Genomic DNA, 23,609 nt, shown 5'->3' with positions numbered 1-23,609 from the left:
GAGCAGCAGGGTCAAGAGCTAAATGAGAATCCCATTCCCACCTATGTGATAGTGTGGGACAATGTCAGTTTCCACCGAGCTGCTCAGGTAAGGGAATGGTTTAACATCAATGGGCAGTTTATGAACTTGTACCTCCCTCCATACTCGCCTTTCCTGAATCCGATTGAGGAGTTTTTCTCCTCTTGGAGATGGAAAGTGTATGATAGACAACCCTACACCAGAGTAAATCTGCTGCAAGCCATGGATTTAGCCTGTGGTGATATAGGTGAGGAATCATGTCAGGGCTGGATACGGCACACACGAGGCTTCTTCCCCCGTTGCCTCAGGAGTGACAATATTGCTTGTGGTGTCAAATCAAATCAAATCAAATCAAATTTATTTATATAGCCCTTCGTACATCAGCTGATATCTCAAAGTGCTGTACAGAAACCCAGCCTAAAACCCCAAACAGCAAACAATGCAGGTGTAAAAGCACGGTGGCTAGGAAAAACTCCCTAGAAAGGCCAAAACCTAGGAAGAAACCTAGAGAGGAACCGGTGTCGATGAAGTGCTCTGGCCTGACCCAGCCCAAAGACAAGAAGAGGCACATTGATCACATGTTTACTCTTTTGATTGTTGTCCCTTTTAGTATTTATTGTATACTGTAGTACAGTGCATTGTAGGCTGTATACTGTACAATGGACAAATTGTATGGCCCTGAACATTGTGCTTTCCATTTATTAACAGTACTGACTGCTCAATAGATTTTGACTGGTTGCAGGTTCATATCAACAAAGCACAAGAATTACAGTATCACAGAGACAAAGGACAAGTATGTGAGATGCAGGGTACAGTACTGTAAAAATAGGGGTACAAGGAGGAGGAAGAACAAAAAACTAAATTGCAAAGAGCCAAGCAGAGTTGTAATTTCTGATACAATTAGAGCTACTATGATAGAACATGTTTTCGTTCATCAAAAGACAATGACGGAAAAATCTGAATATTTTTTAAGATTAAAAATGTACTTCTCCCTGAGAATTGTATGTTTTGACCAATGTGTTTTCTATTTTTCGGTGTATCGTTTACTGACTGCTTTAGAGTGTATATAATTTTGATCTCTTTGTTTATGATTTGAGAGCAATGTTTGATTTTGAACACAGGTAAAACTGTTTTGAGGCGAATATTTCATTTTGCGAGAGGAGTCAGAGGTTATGTAAATAGTGGTTGAAGATGAGGTTTTGTGTTTAATGTTTTCAGGAAATGGAGCAAGGTTTCATAAATTGTGTTTTAGCAATTGAGAAAAACTGTAACACATTTGGTAGGCTATTAATGACCATCAGCTGCATCAGAGCACAGTTTTGGAGAAGTATAGTTACTGTGACTCACCATTCAAGTCAAGTTTGACTGCTGTCATGACTCGTGACTGTGCCGTAACAGCCCTAATCATGGTTGTAACATTTGCAGTGATGTGTGAGTGAGTGAGTGAGTGAGAGAGCGAGAGAAACGTTGATGCTAAATGCAGAAGTGAGCCGAGCAGCGAATTACAGCTGCAACAAGCCTTGAAATAATCAAGAAGAAAAAGCAGCCATGCAGACCTCTTTCTCCCCTCTCTCTCCAGATGAAATCTCGCGTCTTGTGACGGCCGGCCGCCCAACAACCTGCCCGCTTGACCCTATCCCCTCCTCTCTTCTCCAGACCATTTCCGGAGACCTTCTCCCTTACCTCACCTCGCTCATCAACTCATCCCTGACCGCTGGCTACGTCCCTCCCATCTTCAAGAGAGCGAGAGTTGCACCCCTTCTGAAAAAACCTACACTCGATCCCTCCGATGTCAACAACTACAGACCAGTATCCCTTCTCTCTTTTCTCTCCAAAACTCTTGAGCGTGCCGTCCTTGGCCAGCTCTACCGCTATCTCTCTCAGAATGACCTTCTTGATCCAAATCAGTCAGGTTTCAAGACTAGTCATTCAACTGAGACTGCTCTTCTCTGTATCACGGAGGCGCTCCGCACTGCTAAAGCTAACTCTCTCTCCTCTGCTCTCATCCTTCTAGACCTATCGGCTGCCTTCGATACTGTGAACCATCAGATCCTCCTCTCCACCCTCTCCGAGTTGGGCATCTCCGGCGCGGCCCACGCTTGGATTGCGTCCTACCTGACAGGTCGCTCCTACCAGGTGGCGTGGCGAGAATCTGTCTCCTCACCACGCGCTCTCACCACTGGTGTCCCCAGGGCTCTGTTCTAGGCCCTCTCTTATTCTCGCTATACACCAAGTCACTTGGCTCTGTCATAACCTCACATGGTCTCTCCTATCATTGCTATGCAGACGACACACAATTAATCTTCTCCTTTCCCCCTTCTGATGACCAGGTGGCGAATCGCATCTCTGCATGTCTGGCAGACATATCAGTGTGGATGACGGATCACCACCTCAAGCTGAACCTCAGCAAGACGGAGCTCCTCTTCCTCCCGGGGAAGGACTGCCCGTTCCATGATCTCGCCATCACGGTTGACAACTCCATTGTGTCCTCCTCCCAGAGCGCTAAGAACCTTGGCGTGATCCTGGACAACACCCTGACGTTCTCAACTAACATCAAGGCGGTGTCCCGTTCCTGTAGGTTCATGCTCTACAACATCCGCAGAGTACGAGCCTGCCTCACACAGGAAGCGGCGCAGGTCCTAATCCAGGCACTTGTCATCTCCCGTCTTGATTACTGCAACTCGCTGTTGGCTGGGCTCCCTGCCTGTGCCATTAAACCCCTACAACTCATCCAGAACGCCGCAGCCCGTCTGGTGTTCAACCTTCCCAAGTTCTCTCACGTCACCCCGCTCCTCCGCTCTCTCCACTGGCTTCCAGTTGAAGCTCGCATCCGCTACAAGACCATGGTGCTCGCCACGGAGCTGTGAGGGGAACGGCACCTCAGTACCTCCAGGCCCTGATCAGGCCCTACACCCAAACAAGGGCACTGCGTTCATCCACCTCTGGCCTGCTCGCCTCCCTACCACTGAGGAAGTACAGTTCCCGCTCAGCCCAGTCAAAACTGTTCGCTGCTCTGGCCCCCAATGGTGGAACAAACTCCCTCACGACGCCAGGACAGCGGAGTCAATCACCACCTTCCGGAGACACCTGAAACCCCACCTCTTCAAGGAATACCTAGGATAGGGTAAGTAAGGGTAAGTAATCCTTCTCACCCCCCTTCTCCCCCAACAAGATTTAGATGCAAGTGGCTGTTCCACTGGTTGTCATAGGTGTTTGCACCAATTTGTAAGTCGCTCTGGATAAGAGCGTCTGCTAAATGACTTAAATGTAAATGTAATGGTTGAAAATATAAGTGAATCTTCAACAGAAAAGAGAGAAAGAAAGAGAGAAAGAAAGAAAGAGAGAAAGAAAAAAAGAAAGAGAAAGAAAGAAAGAGAGAAAGAAAGAAAGAAAGAAAGAAAGAAAGAAAGAAAGAGAAAGAAAGAAAGAAAGAAAGAAAGAAAGAAAGAAAGAAAGAACAATAATTAAATTAAATAACGAGAGCAAAAAACAGACAGTCACCCAGAAACAAAAAGATGAAAAATATAATTAAAGAGAGAGATAAATTGATAGAGCAGGAGAAGGAAAGCGCGAGAAAGATAAATAAATATGGGAGGTGTGTTTGGTGGATACCCACCATACTCAGGCCCCTGTCCTGTGCCTCTCTTCAGCAGCAGTCTCACCCACCTCCCCCTGCCTTGATCAGCTCGATGGCCCGGGCGTGAGTCATGTAATAATAATATAATATATGCCATTTAGTCTCGGGTACTATCCCCATTTATCTCAATGATTTGATCCCCCACCTGAGAGAGAGAGAGAGAGCGAGAGATAGAGGGGAGAGGCAGTGAGATAGAGAGAGAGAGAGAGAGAGTGGGGGAGAGATAGAAATAGAGAGAGGGAGAGTTAGAGAGGAGAGAAAAAGCGATTAAAAAGAGAAAGTAAGGATGGGACAGGATGAGCATAGAGAGGTCATACTGTATGAAGTACTGCATCTCTATTGAGATGGAAAATAATGTGGCTGCATTGCAGACAGGACAAGAAGTGATGTCACTTACCCTCATTCTGCCATTGCGGATGGCCGGCCCATCCTCGGCGAGCCGCAGCACAAACAGATCCATCTTGTACTCCCGCCCCCCACGGATACTGAAGCCAAAACCCTTCACACTCTTCTCCAGCTCTACCGTGAAGTAGTCAAAGTCCTGTGCACAACACACAACCAATAACCAACAACCTGTCTGTAGTCTGGGATGTGTAGTTTTACTTGTCTGTAATATGGGATTCTGGGGTGTGTTGTCTTACCTGTGGTGTGTAGTAGGGGATACTCGGATCGGCACTGGTCTGAAGTCTGGGGTGAATCCCGAAATGCAACTGTCCACTGAGTTTTGTCTGTTAAAGGGGATTCTGGGATTTATAGTCTTAACGTTGATGTGTAGAGTAGTCTTACCTGTGGTCTGAAGTATGGGGCAACTGTGCCAGTGGAAGCTGTGCAGTTTTTGTGTGTTGTTTGTACTATGGAATTCTGTGCTAATTCTGGGCTATGGTATGGTGTGTACTGTAGTTTGGAAGTCTGGGATATTCAGTCCTACCTGTGGTCGGAAGTCTGGGGGAAACTGTGCAGCGAGTGATGTTGAGTGCTGTCTGTAGTCGATGAGGGGAGGAGAGTGTCGGAGGTCCAGTGTTGGCGGCTGCCGGTAATCAGTCACTGGAGGGTGCCGGTAGTCGATGGGGGACTGCCGGTAGTCGGTGAACGGAGGCTGGCAGATGTCTGGTTTCACATCCTGCCTGGCTTTCACCTCTGACCTGTGGACAACAGACAGAGGGTTGAGTGTTTATGTCCCAAATGGCACCGTACTCCCTTTGTAGTGCACACACAAACACACACAAAAACCCTTCAGACTTTAACCCTCTATCTAACCCTGGGAGTTAGAGCCAGAAACTGTGGGACTCTTTCAATAGGCACCCTTCCCTTGGCCTTAGTTTCCACATTACTAAGGACCTATCATGGTCCAAACACATCAATACAGTCGTGAAGAGGGCACGACAACGTTTCTTCGCCCAGGAGGCTGAGAAGATTTGGCATGGGCACTCAGATCCTCAAAAGGTTCTACAGCTGCACCATTGAGACCATCTTGACTGGCTGCATCACTGCTTGGTATGGCAACTGCTTGGCATCTGACCGTAAGGACCTACAGAGGGTAGTGCGTACGGCCCAGTACTTCACTGGGGCCGAACTACCTGCCATCCAGGACCTTAATACCAGACAATGTCAGAGGAATGCCCTAAAAATGGTGAAAGACTCCAGTCCTCCCAAGTCAGAGACTGTTCTCTCTGCTACCGCATGGCAAGCGATACCGGAACACAATCTGAGATCAAAAGGCTCCTGAACAGCTTCTACCTAAGACTGGCTACCTGGACTATTTGCTTTGATCCCCTTTTTTTTGCACTTGCAATGGCTCAATGCGTACTCACTTGAATCTACCCACACACTCACACATACTACATTGACACTCCAACACAAACAAACACACAAACATACGCTAACACAAAAACACACACGCATATTGACGCCACACACACACACACACACACACACACACACACACACACACACACACACACACACACACACACACACACACACACACACACAAATATATATATATATATATATACATATATATATATATATATATATATATATATATACACATATACAAATATATATATATATATACACATATACAAATATATATATATATACACATATACAAATATATATATATATATACACATATACAAATATATATATATATATATATATATATATATATACACACTTTAACATACACTGCTCGTATTCTGTTAATTGTCCTGATTGCCTAGTCACTTTTTACCCCTAACTACATGTAGATATTACCTCAATGACCTCCTACCCCTGCACATTGACTCGGTAGTGGTACTCCTTGTATATAGCCTTGTTATTGTATTACTATTTCCTATTTTTATTTAGCACATTTTCTTTACTTTTTAACTCTGCATTGTTGGGAAAGGGCTCGTAAGTAAGCATTTCATAATGAAAGTCTGCACCTGTTATATTTGGCGCAAATACAATTTGATTTAGCACGCCACTGCTAGCTGCTATTGTCTATACAGCCATACTGTGTACTATGCTAGCCCCACTAGCCAATGCTAGTAGCTCTAGTCCCATTGACTTTGGCCTACTAGCCTAGCATGCTAACTGTTAATGCTAGTCGGCCTGGTTCCTATTTTGTGTTAGGTTAGCCTAGCCCCTGTACATAGCAGCCCCTGTTAGCCCTTTGTTAATATCTTATCGCTGTATATATGCCATTACCCTCTATTGCTGCCTATGTTGCTACCATAGCATTACTATTCCTATAGCCTTACTGCTATCCAGGAACTCTACACCAGGCAGTGTCAAAGACCCCAGCCACCCCAGTTATAGACTGTTCTCTCTACTACCGCATGGCAAGCGGTACCGGAGTGCCAAGTCTAGGACAAAAAGGCTTCTCAACAGTTTTACCCCCAAGCCATAAGATTCCTGAACAGGTAATCAAATGGCTACCTGGACTATTTGCATTGTGTGCCCCCCCAACCCCTCTTTTACACTGCTGCTACGCTCTGTTTATCATATATGCATAGTCACTTTAACTATACATTCATGTACATACTACCTAAATTGGCCCGACCAACCAGCGCTCCCCTACATTGGCTACCCGGGCTATCTGCATTGTGTCCCGCCACCCACCACCCGCCAACCCCTCTTTTACGCTACTGCTACTCTCTTCATTATATATGCATAGTCACATTAACCATATCTACATGCACATACATACCTCAATGAGCCTGACTAACCGGTGTCTGTATAACGCCTCGCTACTGTTATTTTCAACTGTTTTTTTACTGTTGTTTTATTTCTTTACTTACCTGTTGTTCACCTAATACCTTTTTTGCACTATTGGTTCGAGCTTGTAAGTAAGCATTTCACTGTAAGGTCTACATCTGTTTTATTCGGCGCACATAACAAATACACTTTGATTTGATTTGATATAACATATTGTAATACACTGTGTATTTCTGTCTCGGTTTAAGAAACCACTTATTTCTATTCACATTCAATCTCCTTCTTGTACTGCCTTCTCTGTCCGGTGTGGTGTGGCAATAAATGTATGAGCTGTGCATCTGTCTCCTGCTGGTCATTTCCGTCCTGTACCTATACTAAACCGGCACCTCTGTCAGAGACCATCACCAGTTGGTGGCACTCTTTTTCACACACACTCACAATTGCCAAGGCCAGCAGCAAGAACCGGATCACTTTCCTTCCTTAAACAGTCCTGCTTTACTCAGTCATCACACACACACACACACACACACACACACACACACACACACACACACACACACACACACACACACACACACACACACACACACACACACACACACACACACACACACACACACACACACACACACACACACACACACACACACACTGTAAATGTATACAAACATCCACACACTGTAAATGTATACAAACATCCACAATGCCCCCCACCCCACACACATGTACACACACAACCAAAATCCACCCTCACCCAATCCGTCATGCACACACACACACACGTCATTGCATCACTGGTATTACTGTACGGCATATTGGTGTTCTGGCATTCAGAGTTGCCCAATTTAATATGTTTTTTGAATATACCTAACTGTTGCTACATTCATTAGTAAACATTTTACATGGTTAGGAAACAAATATGTCAGTTTATAATCTCCCTTTAAGTAACTCTGTAGATACAGAGTACATACGTCTTCCTACAGACACATTGTCTTAATTCTGACCTTGCAGTACTGGGTTCACTGTCTGGAGTGGATGAGTGGGTCAACACTGTCATTCCTGCTCTCAATCTCTCTGTGTTTCGCCTGTCTGACCCGCCATTTCCTACGCTCTTGTCTTTTTTCTCTTTATCTGAGATCCTTCACTCTATTTCTTTTTTGACTCTCTAAATCCTTTAAGTAAATCTGGTGTTTTTGTTTAAGGTAGACTGCTCTGCGGTGTGGGTCAGCATCCCTGCGCTGTCTGTAGAATATTTGCAATGAACCTTTAAACCAGGAAGAATTTGGCAAGGATGTTGCATTTTTTCAAAGTGGTCGTTTTTTATACATTTTAACACCAGTGACATGAAATTGAGGGACAGCTATTACTTGTAAGTAATCCACTAAAAAATATAATACTTTCCTTTGTATTATGACATTTAAAGAGGGAGAAAAATATATTTTAAAACTCAAAATCTGTCACTAAACCATGACTCCTGACCTGAGGGACAAGCCAATTTCATGGTATTGACTGTGCTCTACAATATATATAAAACATGTTTCGCAATATAACGTTCTTACATATGTTTATTAATAATAAAACATTTCAATTTATAAAATTGTGTCATTATCTCACACTTTTAAGTGGTTTCCTTGTGAATAAGGCCAGGACAGGAAAGCCACCATTTTAGTAGAATGACCCAACTAACTCTTAGCACAAAAATGTCAAAGCATAATCAAAAGGGCATGTTTCAAAACTCTAGGCATTAACAACTCACTTGTAAACTGAACAACATCACCTGGTATTAACATCTCCTATTCCACTCCTTGTGGTCACCCACAAGTGGCCAAACACGACTCCAACACCATCATTAAGTTTGCTGACGACACAACAGTGGTAGGCCTGGTCCCTGAAAACAATGAGACAGACTATAGGGAGGAGGTCATAGACCTGGCAGTGTGGTGCGAGGACAACAACGTCTCCCTCAATGTGAGCAAGACAAAGGAGCTGATCGTGGACTACAGGAAACAGTTGCATCATCGCCTGGTATGGCAACTGCTCGGCATCTGACCGTAAGGCGCTACAGAGGGTAGTGCGTATGGCCCAGTACATCACTGGGGCCAAGCTTCCTGCCTTCCAGGACCTATATAATAGGCTGGTCAGAGGAAGCCCCATAAATTGTCAGAGACTCCAAATCACCCTAGTCATAGACTGTTTTCTCTGTTACCGCACGACAAGCGGTACCGGAGCGCCAAGTCTAGGACCAAAGACTCCTTAACAGCTTCTACCCCCAATCCATAAGAACAATTAATCAAATGGCCACCGGACTATTTACATTGACCCCCCCTCCCAATTGTGTTGTACACTGCTGCTACTCACTGTTTATTATCTATGTATAGTCACTTCACCCCTACCTACATGTACAAGTTACCTCTCTCTCTCTCTCTCTCACACACTCTCTCTCTCACACACACTCTCTCTCACACACACTCTCTCTCTCACACACTCTCTCTCTCACACACTCTCTCTCTCACACACTCTCTCTCTCACACACTCTCTCTCTCACACACTCTCTCTCACACACACTCTCTCACACACTCTCTCACACACTCTCACACACACTCACACTCTCTCTCACACACTCACTCTCACACACACACTCTCACACACACACTCTCACACACACACTCTCACACACACACTCTCACACACACACTCTCACACACACTCTCTCACACACACTCTCTCACACACTCTCTCACACACACACTCTCTCACACACACACTCTCTCACACACACACTCTCTCTCACACACACTCTCTCACACACACTCTCTCTCACACACACACTCTCTCTCACACACACACTCTCTCTCTCTCACACACACTCTCTCTCTCGCTCTCTCTCTCTCGCTCTCTCTCTCATACTCTCTCTAACTCACTATCACTCACCTTCCTCTGGTATGATGTGAAGGGTGACAGTGAGACCGGCATCTTTGATGAGCTTGACAATGTCAGCGTGGGGCATGCTGATGATGGACTGCCCATTGACAGCCAGGATCCGGTCACCAATCTTCAGGCTCCCGCAGCGGTCTGCCGGGCTGCTCTCGATGATACGACCGATCTTATGGGGCACAGCTAGTAGGGTGGTAGAAGCAATGGTTGAAATGTTAGAAAAATGAAGAATATGAGGGTTGTCAAGTGCTGGACAGAAGAAGACAAAAAGTAGTAATGTTTTCAACTTTGTATTCTGCTCTCAAGTGTTTTTTGAGAAGTGCACACACAAGAAAATGTTTGATCCTTCTGGGAAACTGAAGAAACTCTGTCTTGTGTGTGACTCAGCAAACCATTGTGGGAGCATACTACAGAGGAATCAAATCAAATGTTATTAGTCACTTGCTCTGAATACAACAGGTGTAGACCTTGAAATGCTTACTTATGAGCCCCTAACCAACAGTGCAGTAACAAAAAAAAAGAAAAATGAAAATAAATAAAAGTAATAAGTAATTAAAGAGCAGCAGTAAAATAACAATAGCGAGACTATATACAGGGGGGTACCGGTACAGAGTCAATGTGCGGGGGCACCGGTTAGTTGAGGTAATATGTACTGTAGGTAGAGTTATTAAAGGGACTATGCATAGATGATAACAACAGAGAGTAGCAGCGGTGTAAAAGGGGGGCAATGCAAATACCTTGGGTAGTCATTTGATTAGATCTTCAGGAGTCTTATGGCTTGGGGGTAGAAGCTGTTCAGAAGCCTCTTGGACCTAGACTTGGTACTCCGGTAATGCTTGATGTACGGTAGCAGAGAGAACAGTCTATGACTAGGGTGGCTGGAGTCTAACAATTTTAAGGGCCTTCCTCTGACACTGCCTGGTATAGAGGTCCTGGATGGCAGGAAGCTTGAGTGATGTGCTGGGCCATACGCACTACCCTCTGTAGTGCCTTGTGGTCGGAGGCCGAGCAGTTGCCATACCAGACAGTGATGCAACCAGTGATGCAATGCTCTTGATGTTGCAGCTGTAGAACATTTTTGAGGACCCATGCCAAATTTATCAGCCTCCTGAGGGGGAATAGGTTTTGTCGTGCCGTCTTCACAACTGTCTTGTTGTGCTTGGACCAAGTTAGTTTGTTGGTGATGTGGACACCAAATAACTTGAAACTCTCAACATGCTCCAATACAGCCCTGTTGATGAGAATGGGGGAGTGCTCGGTCCTCTTTTTCCTGTAGTCCACAATCATCTCCTTTGTCTTGATCACGTTGAGGGAGAGGTTGTTGTCCTGGCACCACATGGCAAGGTCTCTGACCTCCTCCCTATAGGTCTCGTCGTTGTTGGTGATCAGGCCTACCACTGTTGTGTCATCGGCAAACTGAACGATGTTGTTGGAGTCGTTCCTGGCCGTACAGTCATGACTGAACAGGGAGTACAGGAGAGGACTTAGCACGCACCTCTGAGGGGCCCCTATATTGAGGATTAGCGTGGCGGATGTGTTGTTCCCTACCCTTTCCACCTGGTGGAGGCCCGTCCGGAAGTCCAGGATCCAGTTGCAGAGGGAGGTGTTTAGTCACAGGGTCCTTAGAGTAGTGACGAGCTTTGAGGGCACTATGGTGTTGAACACTGAGCTGTAGTCAATGAATAGCATTCTCATATAGGTGTTCCTTTTGTCTAGGTGGGAAAGGGCAGTGTGGAGTGCAATAGAGATTGCATCATCTGTGGATCTGTTGGGGTGGTATGCAAATTGTAGTGGGTCTAGGGTTTCTGGGAAAATAGTCTTGATGTGAGCCATGACCAACCTTTCAAAGCACTTTATGGCTACAGACGTGAGTTCTACGGGTCAGTAGTAAATTAGGCAGGTTAACTTAGTGTTCCTGGGCACAGGGACTATGGTGGTCTGCTTAAAACATGTTGGTTTTACAGACTCGGATAGGGAGAGGTTGAAAATATCAGTGAAGGACACATGCCAGTTGGTCAGCGCATGCTCACAATACACATCCTGGTAATCTGTCTGGCCCTGCGGCCTTGTGAATGTTGACACACTTACTCACATCGGCTGCGAAGAGCGTGATCACACAGTCTTCTGGAACAGCTGGTGCTCTCATGTATGTTTCGGTGTTATTTGTCTCGAAGCGAGCATAGAAGTTATTTAGCTCGTCTGGTATGCTTGTGTCACTGGGCAGCTCTCGGTTGTGCTTCCCTTTGTAGTCTGTAATGGTTTGCAGTCCCTGCCACATCTGATGAGTGTCGGAGCCAGTGTAGTATGACTCGATCTTAGTCCTGTATTGACACATTGCCTGTTTGATGGTTCGTCGGAGGACATAGCGGGATTTCTTATAAGCTTCCGGGTTAGACTCCCGCTCCTTGAAAGCGGCAGCTCTAGCCTTTAGCTCAGTGTGGATGCATGGCTTCTGGTTGGGGTATGTGCGTACAGTCACTGTGGGGATGACGTCATCGATGTTGATGAAGCCAATGACAGATGTGGTGTCCTCCTCAATGCCATTGGAGGAATTCCAGTCTGTGCTAACAAAACAGGCTTAGCATCTGCTTCATCTGACCACTTTTTCATTGATCTAGTCACTGGTGCTTCCATGGTATTATGGTCAGATTTGCCAAATGGAGTGCGAGGGAGAGCTTTGTTTGAATCTCTGTGTGTGGAGTATAGGTGGTCCAGAGTTCTTTTCCCTCTGGTTGCACATTTAACATGCTGATAGATATTTGGTAAAACTGGTTTAAGTTTCCCTGCAGGTTAAAGTCCCTAGCTACTAGGAGTGCTGCCTCTGGGTGAGAGCTTTCTTGTTTGCTTATGGCAGAATACAGCTCATTCAATGCTATCTTAGTGCAAGGCTCTGACTGTAGTGGTATGCAAACAGCTACAAAGAATATAGATGAAAACTATCTCGGTAGGTAGTGTGGTCTGCAGCTTATCATCAGAAACTCTACCTCAGGCGAGCAATAGCTAAAGACTTCTTTAGATATCGTACACCAGCGGTTGTTTACAAAAATACATAGATCTCTGCCCCTTGTCTTAACAGACGCTGCTGTTCTCTCCTGCCGGTACATCGTATAACCAGCCAGCTGTATGTTGATATTGTTGTCGTTCAGCCACGACTCCGTGAAGCAGCAACCGCTGGTGTTAGAGTTTTTAATGTCCCGTTGGTAGTTTAATCTTCCAAGTATCTCGTCCATTTTATTGTCCAAAGATTGCATGTTTGCTTGAGGGAAGTGGGGGTTTATTCGATTGCCTCCGACTTCTCAGAAGGCAGACCGCTCTCCTGCCTCTCTTTCTCCACCTCCTCTTCACGCAGATCACTGGGGTCAGGGCCCTTTCCAGAGGGAGCCGTATGTCCTCCGCCTCGGGCTCGTCAGAGTCGTGAATGAAGAAAAACGATTCTGCTAGTCTGTGGGTGAGTAATCGCAGTCCGGAAGTCTAGAAGTTATTTTCGGTCATAAGAGATGGTAGCGGCAAAATTATGTACAAAAATAGTCAAAAATAAGTTACAAACAACGCAGATAAACAAACAAAAAAACACAATCGGTTGGGGGTACGTAAAATGTCTGCCTTCTGCTCCGGCGCCATCTTATAATAGGGGTTGAATGGGAAAGATAAAATATTTAAGTGCCTTTGAATGGGGTATGGTAGTAGGTGCCAGGCGCACTCGTTCGTGTCAAGAACTGCAATGCTGCTGCAACAGTTTCCCTTGTGAATCAAGAATGGTCTACCGCTCAAAGGACAGTCAACTGAACACAACTGTGGGAAGCATTGGAGTCAACATAATGGATTATTACTTGGAATTGGAGCATCTGCCTTGTTCTATTCTAGAACAATACTCAGAGTGAGACATACAGTGCATTCGGAAAGGATTCAGGCCAATTGACTTTTCCCACATTTTGTTATGTTACAGCCTTATTCTAAAATGTATGAAATTAAATTTTCCCTCAGCAATCTACACACAATACCCCATCATGACAGAGTGAAAACAGGTTTTCAGAAATGCATAAAAGGTATAAAAAAAAACACCTTATTGACGTAAGTATTTAGACCCTGCATCCTGTTTCCAGTATCCATTGACTTAGGACGCCATTTGCAGTTCCTATGCCTTCCACTAGATGTCAACAGTCTTTAGAAATTGTTTCAGGCTTGTATTCTTATAATTAGGGAGTAAGACCAGTCTGAACGAGTGGACCCTAACGTGTCGAGGAGCTTTTTCAGGCGCATGTGCATTTCTTGTTTACCTTTTATATTGACAACGTTATTGTCCGGTTGAAATATTATAGATCATTTAGGCTAAAAAAACAACCTGAGGTTTGAATATAAACATCGTTTGACATGTTTCTATGAACTTTACGGACACAAGTTGGATTTTTTTGTCTGATTGTTTTGACTGAGTTTGAGCCTGTGGATTACTGAAGAAAACGCACTAGCAAAACTGAGGTTTTTGGATATAAAGAGACTTCGTCGAACAAAAGGAACATTTATTGAGTAAATTAATGTCTTCTGATTGCCACCATATGAAGATCATCAAAGGTAAGGGATTAATTGTATCTCTATTTCTGAGTTTTGTAATGCTTCTGCCTGGCTGGTTACTGTTTGTAATAATTTGTCAACTGGGCTATGTTCTGGGCTAGGTATGCTTTTGCCGAAAAGCATTTTATAAATATGACACTGTGGTTGGTTTAACAAGAAGTTAATCTTTAAACCTATGTAAAATATGTTTTGTTTTCTGAATTTTTACAATGAGCATTTCTGTAATTGAATTTGGCGCTCTGCAACATCACTGGATGTTGGCCAGATGGGACGCTAGCATCCCACGTACCCTAGAGAGGTTAAGAGAGAAAAATTAACTGAGAAAAGTACAAAGAGATCCTTGATAAAAACCTGTTCCAGAGCACTCAGGACCTCAGACCGGGGTGAAGGTTCACCTTCCAACAGGACAACAACCCTAAGCACACAGCCAAGACAACGCAGGAGTGGATTCGGGACAGGTCTCTGAATGTCCTTGAGTGGCCCAGCCAGAGCCTGGACTTGAACTCGATCTAGCATCTCTGGAGAGACCTAAAAATAGCTGTGCACCGAAGATTCCCATCCAACCTGACAGAGCTTGAGAGGATCTGCAGAGAAGTATGGGAGAAACTCCCTAAATACAGGTCTGTCAAGTTTGTAGCGTTATTCCCACGAAGACTCGAGGATGTAATCTCTGCCAAAGGTGCTTCAACAATATTGAGTAAAGCGTCTTAATACTTATGTAAATGTGACATTTTTAAAAATGTATTTGTAATAAATTAGCACAAAAAAAACAGACATTATGGAGCATTGTGTGAAGATTGATGAGGAGGAAAAAACTATTTAATCCATTTTAGAATAAGGCTGTAACGTAATAAAGTGTTGAAAAGACAAGTGGTCTGAATACTTTCCAGATGCACGGTATAATCACTTTAGTAGTTTTTCTCGAGTAATTCTATTTCTATGGTGTGTGAGAAAGAATGTCAGACTCACTGATGATGGCAGCATTCTCCGGTCGGTTCAATGAGCTGATGATTACGAAGCCAAAGCCTTCGTTCTCTTTGCGGTGGATGATGATATCATTGGTTTGCAGGGGGACGGCACCCTCCAGGGGGAGGTGACGGAGGGCGGCGGGACGTTGTCGGGGGTGACGGGACAGGAAGCTGAGGCGTCGTCGCTGTGTGGGGAGCTGTGCTGCGTGGACACGGAGCCAGGGCTACGGCCATTCACTCCTAACACCTCACCTACAGAAGGCAGCATAGGGGGAGAGAAAGAGAGAGAGTGTATTTTCTTTGCCCCTCCCTCTGTAGTGTACACTACTCACCAGGGAAATAGATTCTCTTCTGGACCATCAGGCTGACCTGGCCGTTGTATAGTGTGTAAGGTGTGTATAGTGTACAGTACTGTACAATACATTATAATGGTGATTAGTTTCTACTCTGTAGTGTACACTACTCACTGGGGAAGTGGACTCTCCTCCGGACCGCCAGGCTGACCTGGCCATTGCGAGCGGCGGCGTGCATCAGGTCGATCACGTATCTGTGTGGTTTCCCAGCAACCACCATCTTATCCACGGAGATGAGCTCGTCCCCGGGTCGAAGTCGTCCGTCGCGTTCTGCAAGAGTGTTCTCTATGATCGCCCCGATCACAATCTGTTCAACGACAATCTATATTAGCAGCATATATATATATATATATATATATATATATATATATATAACAAAACATTTATAACGCCTGCTATTTCCATGACATAGACTGACCACCAGGTGAATCCAGGTGAAAGCTAACATCCTTTATTTATGTCACTTGTTAAATCCACTTCAATCAGTGTGAATGAAGGGAAGGGGACATGTTAAAGAAGGATTTTAACACCTTCAGACAATTGAGACATGGATTGCGCATGTCCCATTCAGAGGGTGAATGGGAAAGACAAATTATTTAAGTGCCTTTGAATGGGGTATGGTAGTAGGTGCCAGGTGCAACAGTTTGTGTCTTGAACTGCAATGCTGCTGGGTTTTTCACACAACAGTTTCCCATGTGAATCAAGAATGGTCCACCACCCAGCCAACTGGACACAACTGTGGGAAGAATTGGAGTCAACATGGGCCAGCATCCCAGTGGAACTTTTTCAACACCTTGTAGAGTCAATGACACAACAAATTGAGACTGTTCTGAGGGATGCGGGGGGTGAAACTCAATATTAGGAAAGTGTTCCTAATGTTTGGTATACTCAGTGCATTTACCACAGTGTACTGCTAAATCTTCCAACTCACAGATCTGTATACATTGAAGGTTTAGGACCGGCCAAGGGGAGGGGTCCTTTTGGTTCCAGACTTTGCTTTGTGGTAGCAGAGAACACAGTCTATGAATAGGGTGGCTGGAGTCTTTGACAATTGTTTGGGCCTTCCTCTGACACTGCCTGGTATATAGGTCTTGAATGGCAGGAAGCTTGGCCCCAGTGATGTACTGGGCCGTACAAACTACCCTCTGTAGCACTTTACGGTCAGATGCCGAGCAGTTGCCAGGCGTAATGCAACCAGTCAGGATGCTCTTGATGGTAAAGCTGTAGAACGTTTTGAGGATCTGTGGGACCCATGACAAATCTTTTCAGTCTCCTGAAGGTGAAAAGGTGTTGTCATGTCCCCTTCTCGACTGTCTTTGTGTGTTTGGACCATGATAGTTTGTTGGTGATGTGGACACCAAGGAACTTGTCTTGCTGACGTTCAGGGAGTGGTTGTTGTTCTCCGAGGTCTTCGACCTCCTCCCTGTAGACAGTCTCATAGTTGTCAGTGAACAGGCTTACCACCGTTGTGTGGCAAACTTAATAATGGTAGCAAACTTAATTATTATTATTTTTTTCACCTTTATTTAACCAGGTAGGATAGTTGAGAACAGGTTCTCATTTGCAACTGCGACCTGGCCAAGATAAAGCATAGCAGTGTGAACAGACAACACAGAGTTACAAATGGAGTAAACAATTAACAAGTCAATAACACAGTAGAGAAAAAAAGGGGAGTCTATATACAATGTGTGCAAAAGGCATGAGGAGGTAGGCGAATAATTACATTTACATTTTACATTTAAGTCATTTAGCAGACGCTCTTATCCAGAGCGACTTACAAATTGGTGCATTCACCTTATGACATCCAGTGGAACAGCCACTTTACAATAGTGCATCTAAATCTTTTAAGGGGGGATGAGAAGGATTACTTTATCCTATCCTAGGTATTCCTTAAAGAGGTGGGGTTTCAGGTGTCTCCGGAAGGTGGTGATTGACTCCGCTGTCCTGGCGTCGTGAGGGAGTTTGTTCCACCATTGGGGGCCAGAGCAGCGAACAGTTTTGACTGGGCTGAGCGGGAACTGTACTTCCTCAGTGGTAGGGAGGCGAGCAGGCCAGAGGTGGATGAACGCAGTGCCCTTGTTTGGGTGTAGGGCCTGATCAGAGCCTGGAGGTACTGAGGTGCCGTTCCCCTCACAGCTCCGTAGGCAAGCACCATGGTCTTGTAGCGGATGCGAGCTTCAACTGGAAGCCAGTGGAGAGAGCGGAGGAGCGAACACTGGAATGATAAATTATCAGATAATCATGTACAGGTAGAGATATTGGTGTGCAAAAGAGCAGAAAAGTAAATAAATAAAAACTATGGGGATGAGGTAGGTGAAAATGGGTGGGCTATTTACCAATAGATTATGTACAGCTGCAGCGATCGGTTAGCTGCTCAGATAGCTGATGTTTGAAGTTGGTGAGGGAGATAAAAGTCTCCAACTTCAGCGATTTTTGCAATTCGTTCCAGTCACAGGCAGCAGAGTACTGGAACGAAAGGCGGCCGAATGAGGTGTTGGCTTTAGGGATGATCAATGAGATACACCTGCTGGAGCACGTGCTACGGATGGGTGTTGCCATCGTGACCAGTGAGCTGAGATAAGGCGGAGCTTTGCCTAGCATGGCCTTGTAGATGACCTGGAGCCAGTGGGTCTGGCGACGAATATGTAGCGAGGGCCAGCCGACTAGAGCATACAAGTCGTAGTGGTGGGTAGTATAAGGTGCTTTAGTGACAAAACGGATGGCACTGTGATAAACTGCATCCAGTTTGCTGAGAAGAGTGTTGGAAGCAATTTTGTAGATGACATCGCCGAAGTCGAGGATCGGTAGGATAGTCAGTTTTACTAGGGTAAGCTTGGCAGCGTGAGTGAAGGAGGCTTTGTTGCGGAATAGAAAGCCGATTCTTGATTTGATTTTAGATTGGAGATGTTTGATATGGGTCTGGAAGGAGAGTTTGCAGTCTAGCCAGACACCTAGGTACTTATAGGTGTCCACATATTCAAGGTCGGAACCATCCAGTGTGGTGATGCTAGTCGGGCATGCGGGTGCAGGCAGCGATCGGTTGAAAAGCATGCATTTGGTTTTACTAACGTTGAAAAGCAGTTGGAGGCCACGGAAGGAGTGTTGTATGGCATTGAAGCTAGATTGGAGGTTAGATAGCACAGTGTCCAATGACGGGCCGAAAGTGTATACAATGGTGTCGTCTGCGCAGAGGTGGATCAGGGAATCGCCCGCAGCAAGAGCAACATCATTGATATATACAGAGAAAAGAGTCGGCCCGAGAATTGAACCCTGTGGCACCCCCATAGAGACTGCCAGAGGACCGGACAACATGCCCTCCGATTTGACACACTGAACTCTGTCTGCAAAGTAATTGATGAACCAGGCAAGGCAGTCATCCGAAAAACCGAGGCTACTGAGTCTGCCGATAAGAATATGGTGATTGACAGAGTCGAAAGCCTTGGCAAGGTCGATGAAGACGGCTGCACAGTACTGTCTTTTATCGATGGCGGTTATGATGTCGTTTAGTACCTTGAGTGTGGCTGAGGTGCACCCGTGACCGGCTCGGAAACCAGATTGCATAGCGGAGAAGGTACGGTGGGATTCAAGATGGTCAGTGACCTATTTGTTGACTTGGCTTTCGAAGACCTTAGATAGGCAGGGCAGGATGGATATAGGTCTGTAACAGTTTGGGTCCAGGGTGTCTCCCCCTTTGAAGAGGGGATGACTGCGGCAGCTTTCAATCCTTGGGGATCTCAGACGATATGAAAGAGAGGTTGAACAGGCTGGTAATAGGGGTTGCGACAATGGCGGCGGATAGTTTCAGAAATAGAGGGTCCAGATTGTCAAGCCCAGCTGATTTATACGGGTCCAGGTTTTGCAGCTCTTTCAGAACATCTGCTATCTGGATTTGGGTAAGGAGAACCTGGAGAGGCTTGGGCGAGGAGCTGCGGGGGGCCGGAGCTGTTGGCCGAGGTAGGAGTAGCCAGGCGGAAGGCATGGCCAGCCGTTGAGAAATGCTTGTTGAAGTTTTCGATAATCATGGATTTGTCGGTGGTGACCGTGTTCCCTAGCCTCAGTGCAGTGGGCAGCTGGGAGGAGGTGCTCTTGTTCTCCATGGACTTCACAGTGTCCCAGAACTTTTTGGAGTTGGAGCTACAGGATGCAAACTTCTGCCTGAAGAAGCTGGCCTTAGCTTTCCTGACTGACTGCGTGTTTTGGTACCTGACTTCCCTGAACAGTTGCATATCGCGGGGACTGTTCGATGCTATTGAAGTCCGCCACAGGATGTTTTTGTGCTGGTCGAGGGCAGTCAGGCCTGGAGTGAACCAAGGGCTGTATCTGTTCTTAGTTCTGCATTTTTTGAACGGAGCATGCTTATCTAAAATGGTGAGGAAGTTACTCTTAAAGAATGACCAGGCATCCTCAACTGACGGGATGAGGTCAATGTCCTTCCAGGATACCCGGGCCAGGTCGATTAGAAAGGCGTGCTCACAGAAGTGTTTTAGGGAGCGTTTGACAGTGATGAGGGGTGGTCGTTTGACTGCGGCACCGTAGCGGATACAGGCAATGAGGCAGTGGTCGCTGAGATCCTGGTTGAAGACAGCGGAGGTGTATTTGGAGGGCCAGTTGGTCAAGATGACGTCTATGAGGGTGCCCTTGCTTACAGAGTTAGGGTTGTACCTGGTGGGTTCCTTGATGATTTGTGTGAGATTGAGGGCATCTAGCTTAGATTGTAGGACTGCCGGGGTGTTAAGCATATCCCAGTTTAGGTCACCTAACAGAACAAACTCTGAAGCTAGATGGGGGGCAATAATGCTCAGACAGGGGTATGGTGGGGTGCGGGTACGGCGGAGGTAAGCCCAGGCACTGGGTGATGATGAGAGAGGTTTTATCTCTGGACATGCTGGTTGTAATGGGTGAGGTCACCGCATATGTGGGAGGTGGGACAAAGGAGGTATCAGGGGTATGAGGAGTGGGACTAGGGGCTCCATAGTGAACTAAAACAATGATAACTAACCTGAGCAACAGTATACAAGGCATATTGACATTTGAGAGAGACATACAGCGAGGCATACAGTAATCACAGGTGTTGAATTGGGAAATGGTGTTGGGGTCGTGTGTGGCCATGCAGTCATGGGTGACCAGGGAGTACAGGAGGGGATTAAGCAAGCACACGGAAGGGCCCCCGCGTTGAGGGTCAGCGTAGCGAATGTGATGTTGCCTATCCTCACCACCTGGGGGTGTCCCGTCAGGAAATCCAGAATCCAGTTGCCGAGGCAGGTGATCAGTCCCAGGGTCCATAGTTTATTGATGAGCTTGGAGGGCACTACGGTGTTGAACGCTGAGTTGTAGTCAATAAACAGCATGTCCCTCTTGTCTAGGTGGGAAAGGCCAGTGTGGAGTGCAATACAGATCGCGTCATCTGGGGATCAGATGGGGCGGTATGCGAATTTGAGTGTCAATGTGAGCCATGGCCAGCCTTTCAAAGCATTTCATTCCTACAGGAGTGCTACGAGGCGATAGTCATTTTTAAAGATTACCATGGCGTTATTGGGCACAGGGACTATGGTAGTCTGCTTGAAACATGTAGATATTACAGACTGGGTCAAGAAGAGGTTGAAAATATTAGTGAAGACACTTGCTAGCGCATGCTCTGAGTTCACGTCCTGGTAATACGTCTGGCTCTGCGGCCTTGTGAATTAACATTAAAAGGTTATCACCTGTTTAACGGTCTTACTCACGTCAGCTAGAGAGAGCGTGATTATACAGTTGTCAGGTTTAATTTGATTATATTGTGTGTAAAATTACGTTAAGTGTGTGTTATAGTGTATGTGGTTACTATGGTGTTAGGTGTGTATTTTATGATGTTAGGTTGGCATTATATGTTGCTCGGTGTGTATGCTATTAAGTGTGTAGGCAGCAGCAGGCAGCAGGTGTGTTAAATGAGGATATACGTGCTTGTGTGAGGTGTGTATTACATGCTGTTAAGTTTGGTTGTATTATGGTGTGTTAGGTATGCATTATATGGTGTGTGTGTGTGTTGTCCAGCCCGTCCCATACGAGCCTTGTCACGGGCGTCCGGACTCACAGCCTGCACAGCCTCGTCTCCCCCCAGGATGCGGAAGCCAAACCCAGTCTTCTTCCTCAACAGGTGCACCTCCACATGCTGGTACTCTGGACCTGACGAGGGGAGAGAAAGAGAGAGGGGAGAGAGGGGGACAGAGAGAGAGACAGAGTGAGGGGCAGGGAGAGAGGGGGAGGGGAGAGGAATGGAGAGAGAGAGAGAGAGAGAGAGAGAGAGAGAGAGGTGGAGGAAGCAGAGTGAGACAGAGGGAAATAGGGGCAGAAAGATAGGGAGCGGAGAGGGATGGAGAGGGCAAAAGAGATAGGGAGGGTAAAAGGGGGTGGAGACAGACAAAGACAGGTGAGAAAGGAGGAAGAAATAGACCAAAAATTGAATACAGAGAAATAGATTGCACAAACATAGACTAACGTGGCCAAGAGATGAAAGAATGAGGCACTGATTTGTAATCTGTTTGGAGTAAGAGTCCTTTCTTCATCTATGCTGAACAACAAAAACATGATCTGCATAAATTATACTGTTTGCATTTTAGTATTCACATGCAGTGTTGATAATAAAATGACGCGCCCACACATCAATCAATTAACATAATACAACAATCCCCATCAAAATCTGACTGTTTAAATATCTGTTTGCTTTGCATGGGCTGTTTCGCTTCATAGTCAGTTACAAAGGACAATTTGTCATCAATCCAGACACCAAGGTACTTATATTGAGAAACAAGCTAAGTTTGGACAAATATGCAGGTCCTCAGGGTCAACATTTCATAACCTAGAAAACCCGAATGAGCTTGGTTTTACTTGTAAGTAACACTAATTTAATATTTATAAGTGAATCGAAATCATGCACAAGATTACAAAACTGTGTCATCTGCATAGAGATGAATGTTACAAGTATTAACAGTGTTTCCTATGTCATTAATTTACAGAGTGAACAATAATGGACCCATAATCGAACCCTGAGGAACACCTTTTTGAATCTCAAGAAATGCAGATTGAATCCCGTCTGTCAAGATAGCTGGAGTTCTGTCACTAAGATAATTCTGAAACCATAAACAGGGTGTACACTACCGGTCAACATTTTTAGAACACATACTCATTCAAAGGTTTTCTTTATTTTAACTATTTTCAACATTGTAGAATAATAGTGAAGACATAAAAACTATTAAATAACAGATATGGAATCATGTACTAACCAAAAAGTGTTAAACAAATCAAAATATATTTAATATTTGAGATTCTTCAAATAGCCACCCTTTGCCTTGATGACAGCTTTGCACACTCTTGAAATGTATGACTTCCAGGCAGGATGTGTAAAACTTCAGATAGCCCTGGACTGAACCAAGGGCAAGACCTATTTTGAATTCTCAGTTTGTAAAGGGAGCATGTTTATCTACATTACAATTGAAAACATTTGAGAAGTGGTTCAGAGCCAACTCTGGGTCAGGAATAGATGCAATACAATCAAAGTCACCTAAATAAATGCCTCAAAAAAGGCCTGTTCATTGTCATTTTTTAAATTCCTTGTTGATAAAAACAAGGTTTGGATCTAAATCTATCCTTGACACATACAATAGGAAAGTGGTCACTATTATCCAAAGCAAATTGTAATGTGTACGTTGGGAAGCAAGTACAGGGAGTGAAAATGTAATAAATAGAACAAAACGAAAAGCGTCCAGAGATGAAACAGTAATAACGCATGAAATAACGCCCTGAGGAGAGCGTCCAGAGAACCAAGGGGAGTGACAGATATAGGGGAGATAATCAGGATGGTGATATAATCAAGGTGAGTGTCATGAGGCGCAGGTGCACGTAACGATGGTGACAGGTGTTCGTAATGATGAGACAACTGGCAACATCGAG

The 23,609-nt window shown here is 45.2% G+C and overlaps 1 pseudogene; it reads right to left on the bottom strand.

The window, feature by feature from the left end:
- Positions 1–23,609, bottom strand: part of LOC118383309 (membrane-associated guanylate kinase, WW and PDZ domain-containing protein 2-like) — a 33,783-nt pseudogene that overhangs the window by 3,431 nt on the left and 6,743 nt on the right.

The sequence above is a fragment of the Oncorhynchus keta genome, chromosome 11, assembly GCF_023373465.1.
Source record: "Oncorhynchus keta strain PuntledgeMale-10-30-2019 chromosome 11, Oket_V2, whole genome shotgun sequence".
Taxonomy (NCBI): Eukaryota; Metazoa; Chordata; class Actinopteri; order Salmoniformes; family Salmonidae; genus Oncorhynchus; species Oncorhynchus keta.
Note: the sequence above shows the minus strand (reverse complement) of the source record. Positions and strands in the feature narration are given on the sequence as shown.